This window comes from Ceratina calcarata, unplaced genomic scaffold (genome assembly GCF_001652005.2).
Source record: "Ceratina calcarata isolate Rehan_Ccalc_2016 unplaced genomic scaffold, ASM165200v1 scaffold157.2, whole genome shotgun sequence".
Taxonomy (NCBI): domain Eukaryota; kingdom Metazoa; phylum Arthropoda; class Insecta; order Hymenoptera; family Apidae; genus Ceratina; species Ceratina calcarata.
Genome location: NW_017136958.1, coordinates 66 through 433, shown reverse-complemented (window position 1 = coordinate 433; position 368 = coordinate 66).

Sequence of the window (368 nt, the reverse complement as noted above, 5' to 3'; positions counted from 1 at the left end):
ATAATATAAAGAGAAAAGTAAGAGAGGTACCGTTTTAGGCGACGAGTATTGTTTTTGTACGACCCAGCTGCCGTTTATATTATACGAAACAGTTTCTGAATGGGAAACCATTCGTTCGTGTGGGTACAATAATTTTTCTATACAACGCGTTACAATACCTGTGTATTATAGTTATTCAGATTCAATAAAGGTCCATCGATAATAATCCGTGTTTAGGTGAATTAAAGTAGGGAGTTCAGATTATAACCAAGTAAAGTTTGACTAAAATTTTCATCATTAGAGTTGACCAAAGTTTCAGTCAAATTGAACTGAAGTAGAGATTTCGGGCTCTAATTTGAGCCGTGAACGAAATAACTCGGCCGACTATT